Consider the following 8,227-nt stretch of genomic DNA (forward strand, 5'->3'; position numbering starts at 1 on the left):
GTTCTTCATGTTTGGCTGAGAAATCGCCCGGAAATTGCGGTCACCACAACTCCGAAAAATATTCCAAATTAGCTCCATAATATTGACAGAAACACGGCAAACGTTGTTTAGAATCCATCCTCAAGGTGTTTTTCTAATATCTATTCGATAATATATCAGTCGGGACAATTCATTTTTCACTCTGACCGATTGGAGTAATGGCTACCTCTGTATTTTACGTGAGAATCTCTCTCGGAGCCACCATGTGACCACTTACGCAATGTGTCTGCCTACGGCTATTCTTCAACAGAAATGCGTAAAACTACGTCACAATGCTGTAGACACCCTGGGGAATACGTAGAAAGCATAAGCTCGTTGATGGTACATTCACAGCTGAATAGGGAGTCATTGGAATGCAGCGCTTTCAAAACCTGGGGCACTTCCGGATTGTATTTTTCTCAGGCTTTCGCCTGCAACATCAGTTCTGTTATACTCACAGACAATATCTTTACAGTTTTGGAAACGTTAGAGTGTTTTCTGTCCAAAGCTGTCAATTATATGCATATTCTAGCATCTTTTCCTGACAAAATATCCTGTTGAAAACGGGAACGTTTTTTTTTCAAAAATGAAAATACTGCCCCCTAACACCAAGAGGTTTTAAAGGTGTTACTCACGTCGGCTACGGAGAGTGTAATCACACAGTCATCCTGGACAGCTGATGCTCTCATGCATGCCTCAGTGGAGCTTGCCTCAAAGCGAGCATAGAAGTTGTTTAGCTCGTCTGGTAGGCTCGTGTCACTGGGCAGCTCGCGGCTGGGCTTCCCTTTGTAGTCTGTAATAGTTTGCAAGCCATGGCACATCCGACGAGCGTCGGAGCCGGTGTAGTATGATTCAATCTTAGCCCTGTATTGACGCTTTGCCTGTTTGATGGTTCGTCGCAGGGCATAGCGGGATTTCTTGTAAGCTTCCGGGTTAGAGTCCCACACCTTGAAAGCGGCAGCTCTACCCTTTAGCTCAATGCGAATGTTGCCTGTAATCCATGGCTTCTGGTTGGGGTATGTACGTACAGTCAATGTGGGGATGACGTCCCCAATGCACATATTGATAAAGCCAGTGACTGATGTGGTGTATTCCTCAATGTCAACGGAAGAATTCCGGAACATGTTCCAGTCTGTGATAGCAAAACAGTCCTGTAGTTTAGCATCTGCTTCATCTGACCATTTTTTATAGACCGAGTCACTGGTGCTTCCTGCTTAAATTTTTGCTTGTAAGCAGGAATCAGGAGGATAGAGTTGTGGTCGGATTGACCAAATGGAGTGTAAGGGAGAGCTTTGTACGCGTCTCTGTGTGTGGAGTACAGGTGATCTAGATGTTTTTGCCCTCTGGTTGCACATTTAACATGTTGATAGAGATTTGGTAGAACTGATTTAAGTTTCCCTGCATTAATGTCTCCGGCCACTAGGAGTGCCACCTCTGGGTGAGTGGTTTCCTGTTTGCTTATTTCCTTATACAGCTGGCTGAGTGCTGTCTTAGTGCCAGTATCCATCTGTGGTGGTAAATAAACAGCCCAGAAAAGTATAGATGAGAACTCTCTAGGCAAGTGGTGTGGCCTGCAATTTATCACAATATACTCTACCTCAGGTGAGCAAAATCTAGAGACATCCTTAGATTTCGTGCACCAGCTGTTGTTTACAAATATGCACAGACCGCCCCCCTCGTCTTACTGTTCTGTTCTATCCTGCCGGTGCAGCGTGTATCCCGCTAGCTGAATATCCATGTCGTCATTCAGCCACGATTCCGTGAAACATAGGATATTACAGTTTTTGATGTCCCGTTGGTAGGATATTCGTGATCATACCTCGTCTAGTTTATTGTCCAATGATTGCACTTTGGCGAGTTGTATTGACGGTAACGGCAGCTTTCCCACTCGCCTTCTGCGGGCCCGGACGAGGCATCCGGCTCTTCGTCCTCTGCGTCACTTCCTTTTGCGAGTAATTGGGAGATCTGCCATGCGGGGTGTTTGGAGAATATTGTGTGAGTCCTGCTTGTTGTTGTTGTTGTTGAAACAATCTTTGTCTAAACCGAGGTGAGTGATCGCTGTCCTGATATCCAGAACCTCTTTCTCCCGTAAGATACGGTTGAAGAAACATTATGTACAAAATAATTTACAAATATCGCGGAAATAAACACATAACAGCACAATTGGTTAGGACACTGTAAAACGGCGGCCACCTCCTCCGGTGTCATCTTCCAGGGAATCACACCGCTCGACCAACGAGCCACTTTCTAGCGTATATAAGATGAAGAAGACATTATTAACATTCCTGACCTTGGGAAAAGTTACTTCATCCAAGATTAATCTCAGACACCAATCACAATCTAAGCAAGAATCATACACAGAGATAAAGGAGCCCATTTCAGCTGATTCTCTTAAATCCAGCATTGGCTGTGTTTCAGTAAAGACACATTCAGAGAATGGTGGTGAAGGTTTTCACTTAGACTTTACCTTTTTAAAGGGGTCGCAGGACCACTCTCACCCAAAGCGAGAATCATGCGCCTAGACCAACGAGCCACTTTCTAGCGTATAAAAGGCATTACTGATAAATGCGACAGGAAACAGCCAATCTGTCTCTTCAGGAAACTTATTTTTACGGATGAGAAGACTTTATTTACATTTCTAACCTTTGTAATATCGGGTTCATCCAAGATTTGTAGCAGACACCAATCGCACTCTAAGCGAGAATCATACACAGAGTAAAAGGAGCCCATTTCAGCTGCTTCTCTTAAATACTGCTTAAATCTGGTGTTGGCTGTGTGTGTTTCAGGAAAGACATATTCTGAGAATTGATGTAAAGGTTTTCACTTTGACTGGTCCTTTTAAAAAATCTTGTCCCGGGATTTAAACCCGGGACCTCTCGCACCCAAAGAAAGAATCATACCCCTTTACTGATAAAAAAACGGTAACAGCCAATCTGTCTCCACAGGATACTTTTTTTAATGGATGATGAAGACTTTATTTACGTTCCTGACCTTTGTAATTGCGGACTCATCCGAGATTTGAAGCAGAGGCCTAAGCGAGAATCATATGCAGAGAAAAAGGAGCCCATTTCAGCTGTTTCTCATAAAATATTGCTTAAATCTTGCGTTGGCTGTGTGTGTTTCAGTAAAGACATATTCAGATATTTGATGTAAAGGTTTTTACTTAGATTGTTTTTAAAGGACTCGGCCTACGCAACCAACACAAGCTTTAACCCATATTTTCAGAGAAACAGATAAAATGACCTCATTAATCTTCGTGGATGATTCTTGTTTAGAGTGCAATTGGTCTCTGGTTCAAATCTCACATGAGCTAACTATTACAAAGGTGAGAAATGTAAATAAAGTCTTCATCAATCATACATTTTTATATTCAATCTGGAAAAATATTGTCTGTTAATCGTCGTCTTTCATCAGTGATGCCTTGTGTATACTAGAAAGTAGCTTGTTGGTCTTGGGGTTTGATTCTTGCTTCGGGTGTGAGATGTCCTGGGTTTAAATCCTGGATGAGCCCTTTATAACGTGGCAATCTAATTGAAAACCTGTACATCAATTTTTTATATTTAATTTTTGCATTTTCCAATTAAGAATGTTCAAAACAAAAAATGAATAGGTTTTAGGCAACAATATAACAAAGTGACAATAACCTTACAAGACAACAGACAAGCGTCAAATATATATATATACAAAAATACAATAAATAAAAGTCATAATAAGAAAGGAATGAGATATTGGATCATATGGTCACCCTCCGTAGGCTACATATTATACATGAAGTGTTAAACATTACGTGAGAATTATAACGAGATTCAGTCAATGTGATGTGAGAGGAGATTCTCCATATAGTCAATAAAAGGTTGCCAAATACTGTAAAATGTCTCTAACTTATTCCTCAAGCAGTAAGTGATATTCTCCCGTGGGATACAACTATTAACTGATAGCCACATTGCAACTGGCAGGGGGAATCTGATTTCCATGTCAAGGCAATACATTTCTTGGCAATCGCTAGCAATATTTCTGTTAGCTTTATAGTATAGCTTTGCCTAAGATTGGTGTTAGTAAAGTTACCCAGTAGACAGACCTCCGGGTCTAAAGGGAATGCAACCCCGTGAATTGAGGATATGGTATCGCATACCCCCTGCCAGAAACCGTGTAGTTTTGACCACTGCCAAGTGGAATGGAGGAATGTTCCTTCATCTGAGCCACATCTATAACATAGGGAGGAGATATCAGGGTTGAACTTGTGCAGTCTAGATGGGGTGATATGGAGTTGATGGAGGAAATTAAACTGGATCAGTCTGTATCTGGAGTTCAATGTGGATGTAACACCATCCCTACATAGGTCACTCCATAGACCCTCATCAAGATCAATACCCAGATCTTTTCCCCATCTAAGTCGGGGTTTATCTAGCTCAGGCAGTGTTAGTCCTGACATAAGAGCATCGTAAACACGGGAAATGGTCTTGAATAGTGGTTGGTCTACATAGCAGAGTTGTTCAATAGGTTACATCTTGGGTAGGTTCCATTGTCCCTTGAGAGTCACCCTAATTAAATGTCGTAGTTGTAGGTAACTAAAGAAGTCCCTGTTAGACAAGTGTTATTTATGTTGCAGCTGTTCAAAAGACATAAGAATTCCCTCCTCATAACAATGTTCCAGAAGAGTGATATCCTTATCAGACCATGGTCTAAAGTTACTATTCTGGAAAAACATAGGGATCAATATATTGTTCCATAAAGGGGTTTTAGGGGAAAGAAATTCCTCTCGTCTGAACAGCTCATGCAGTTTGCACCATGCCAGGACAGAATGTATGATTAAAGGATTGTCTGTGATGGTTTTTATAGATTTCCTGTCCCATTTGTAAAACAATTCTGCCCAAGTGTCATTATTTACCTCAAACTTTTCAATGTTCAACCATGAGGGAGAAGAACCATTGTCAAACCTCTGAGCTAGAAATCTAGACTGCACAGCCCAATAGTTCCAGAGGAAAAGAATTCTGCGGGCACATGGATAGGGAGAGATTGAAACAAATATAGAAATCTGGGCAGGACATTAATTTTAATTACATTAATTCTACCCAGTAGAGTGAGAGGCAAGTCCATCCACTACAAAGGTCACCCTCCACCTTTTGCAGCAAGCTGGCCAGATTGAGTTTATATAAGTTGTTCAGGTTACCATCTACCATTATGTCCAAATATGTGAAGCCCATAGGCGACCAGCTAAAAGGAAACGTATGCTTGTTGGTATGATGGTCTTGGTGACTAGTTTACAATCTGTGTTAAGGAGAGAGATTGGTCTATAGGAGGTGCACTTTATTAAGGCTTTCCATTTCTTGTGAATTACTGTAATCACTGCTTGAGAGAAAGACTCTGGAAAGCAGTTGTCCTCCCTTGGTTTTTTAAGTATCTCCACAAGGTAGGCGACCAACAGCTCCTTAAATTCTTTATTGAACTCTGGAAGGAAGCCATCCTCCCCAGGAGATTTATCTACTAGTGGAAAGTGTGCAAATCAATTGAGGCGACCAGAGCGCGGTAAACGGATCCAAATTCCAAGAAGATATCAGCAGTTCAGTCCAAGGACAGCACGGATAAGAAAAAACAAACAATAAACTGCGTCTTATCCCAGAGAAAGACCATTGTGAATAAAACGTGTTTCAGTTCTTTGAGAAAAGTGAACACGTCTGCCGGTATGTCGAAAAGATGGCTTCGGCCATTGTACTGAACTTTCATCCGTGCAGGATGAATGAGGTAGCCGGCGATGTTCTTCTCCTTCAGTGCTTTGGCGGCAGGTCTGAACTGCTTGCGAAGTCAGGCGAGATCCGTGCTCATATCCGGGAAAAGGCTGACCCTCTTGCCATCGATGTTGATGTCCCCTTTGGCTCTTGCGAGTTGCAGTATCTTCTCTTTGTTCTGGAAACGGAGGAACCAGATCAGGACTGCCCGTGGGGGCTCATCTGACCGCGATTTCGGTGCTGATGTTCTGTGGGCGCGTTCGATTTCCAGCGGCTTGGTGAAGTTGACTATGCCTAGGACATCAGGGATCCATTGAGTGAAGAAACGGACCGGGTCACGGCCCTCGCTGTCTTCTCTCAATCCCACCACCTTGTTTTTGAGATAGGCATTGTCCTTCTGCAGCTGTATCAGAACCTTTTCATGTTGAGTGACGGTATCTTCAACTGTGCTAATGCGCAACTCAGCCTCAGTTGTTCTCAAAAGGAGATCATTCAGGGAGGATTTTCAGGTCGTCAATGGAAGAATGGAGTTCAGCCAATTTCTTGTAAATTTTCAGAGAAAGACCTCTTAAATTTGCCGGAGGAGAGTAGCAAGTATGCCGGCAGGCTTGTAAGAGGCTGCTGAGAGCAACAGTCTGGAACTGTCATCTGAGTTATTCGGGCTAATGGTAATCTTGCTAGCTGTGGCGTTATTATCTTGGGATTCAAGTAACTTTTGGTCATCCTTCTTGCCTCTCGGTCAGAGGTCCATGGCTCTTTGGGAAGGTAAGTACTTGACAGTTTATCAGCCGATGTTAGAATATTGTTTCAACGTTGTTATTTAGGTAATAATAGGATAACTTTGAAGAGCTCGGTTTGTCAACTTCTGCTCAGCTTCGTGGCATCACGTGCTCGCCAACGCTAGTTGTAACCAATATTTTCAGAGAAACAGATAAAATGGGTTCCTTTATCGCTGTGTATGATTCTCGCTTAGAGTGCGATTGGTCTCTGGTTCAAATCTCGAATAAGCCCGCTTTTACAAAGGTGAGAAATGTAAATTAAGTCTTCATCATAAATACAGTGGGGCAAAAAAGTATTTAGTCAGCCACCAATTGTGCAAGTTCTCCCACTTAAAAAGATGAGAGAGGCCTGTAATTTCCATCATAGGTACACTTCAACCATGACAGACAAAATGAGAAACACATGGGCTGTTAACGGTCGTCTTTCATCAGTAATGTTCTATATGACATAAAGTGGCTCGTTGGTCTAGCGGTATGATTCACGCTTTGGTGCGAGAGGTCCTTGCTTCAAATCCTGGACGAGCCCTTTATATAGCTTTAACCCATATTTTCAGAGAAAAAGATGAAATGGAACCCCCTTCTGGAATATACAAGGCATTACTGGTGAAAAACGAAGGTTAACAGACAATACTTTTCCATAGAAATCATATAACTTCTTAGGTATGATGCAGACTTTGATGACATTTTTCACATTCTTAATAGCTGGCTCGTCCGGGATTTGAGCCTCTCACAACCTAAGCAATAATCATACCCAGAGAAACACTGCTCTAATGAGCCACTTTCTAAAATACACAAGGCATTACTAGTAAAAGACGACGGCTAACCACCAATGCATTTCCATAGAAAACATACCATTTTGGAATTTGATAGAGGCACGCATGCATGTACCGATAGCAGGCATGGGGAGTGAGTAACTCCGGCAAAACTGTGGTTACATGTAGAAGCCAGTCAAAAATGTTAAATTAACCCTCTAAAATCATTAGATCAATTTATCCCCAAATAATTGAGAGATAATGAGTGGCCAGTTATCAGTGCATTCGGAAAGTATTCAGGCCCCTTGACTTTTCCATATTTTGTTACCCCCACCCCCCCTCAATCTACACAAAATACCCAATAAAGACAAAGAAAAAACAGGTTTTACATTTTTTTTTACATCACATTTACAGTTGAAGTCAGAAGTTTACATACACTTAGGTTGGAGTCATTAAAACTCGTTTTTCAACCACTCCACAAATTTCTTGCTAACAAACTATAGTTTTGGCTAGTCCACTTTGTGCATGACACAAGTAATTTTTACAACAATTGTTTTACAGACAGATTATTTAACTTATAATTCACTGTATCACAATTCCAGTGGGTCAGAAGTTTACATGCACTAAGTTGTGCCTTTAAACAGCTTTGGAAAATTCCAGAAAATGATGTCATGGCTTTAGAAGCTTCTGATAGGCTAATTGACATAATTTGAGTCAACTGGAGGTGTACCTGTGGATGTATTTCAATGCCTACCTTCAAACTCAGTACCTCTTTGCTTGACATCATGGGACAATCAAAAGAAATTAGCAAAGACCTCAGAAAATAAATTGTAGACCTCCACAAGTCTGGTTCATCCATGGGAGCAAACGCCTGAAGGTACCACGTTCATCTGTATAAACAATAGTAACCAAGTATAAACACCATGGGACCATGCAGCCATCATACCGCTCA

This window comes from Oncorhynchus masou, chromosome 18, assembly GCF_036934945.1.
Source record: "Oncorhynchus masou masou isolate Uvic2021 chromosome 18, UVic_Omas_1.1, whole genome shotgun sequence".
NCBI classification, from domain to species: domain Eukaryota; kingdom Metazoa; phylum Chordata; class Actinopteri; order Salmoniformes; family Salmonidae; genus Oncorhynchus; species Oncorhynchus masou.